This window comes from Octopus bimaculoides, chromosome 2, assembly GCF_001194135.2.
Source record: "Octopus bimaculoides isolate UCB-OBI-ISO-001 chromosome 2, ASM119413v2, whole genome shotgun sequence".
In the NCBI taxonomy this organism is placed as follows: domain Eukaryota; kingdom Metazoa; phylum Mollusca; class Cephalopoda; order Octopoda; family Octopodidae; genus Octopus; species Octopus bimaculoides.
The window spans coordinates 158,157,289-158,158,183 of record NC_068982.1 but is presented as its reverse complement, the minus strand read 5'-3'; positions in this window follow the sequence as shown (position 1 = coordinate 158,158,183).

Genomic DNA, 895 nt, shown 5'->3' with positions numbered 1-895 from the left:
ATATATATATATATACCGATATATATGTACGTATGTGTGTATGTACATATTCCCAAATGTGTTATGAGTCTGTGTCATGCGTGCGAGTGTTTATGTATGCATCTATCAATGTATTAAGATGAATACTTATAAAACAGATATTCAGAACAGGTCACATATAAAAGAGATAAGTAATATGTTACACAGGCTCGATTTGACTTCCCATAATTTATTGGTACTCAGTTATTGAAGACGCCTTAGTTTACTCTGTGTTTGTGTGCGTGCATGCATGTGTTTGTGTGGGGTGTGTGTTCCACTTTTTCTTTAGGCTGGCTATAAAGTTTATACTGTAGCTGAAAAATCATGTGATTTTATTATTTTCCATCACAATTTATGTTTCGTGTTCTTTTCAGACATACATCTAAAGTGAAATCAATATATTCGTCGTTGAAAAAAAAATATAAAAAAAAACAGATTATTGAACATCGATCTAGATAAGCCATATTTGATAATTTATTGATGTTATATTTCATAATTTACGAGATATATTTTGGGATTTGCGTCTGAAATTTCAAGGAGAATTACATTAACATTGTCGGTTTTTGCCTTCAACAATATCTTTTATAAGTACAATTTTCTTCTTCAGACAAGACAAGCTGTCTTGATAATTATATATACTTTTCCTTATTTATGTTTGATTCTGAGGATATGTTTATTAATATTTTCATAGTTATTTTAATATTGTATACACAATCATATAGCAACTTATATACAACATTTCATCATAATCTCATAATGCACTTATAAATTATCACCATCTTCACCGTCAATAATATTGAGTGAGAGAGCTACGCATGCCATCAAAGTGACACAATAGTATTATTATCATTATTATTATTATTATTATTATTATTAT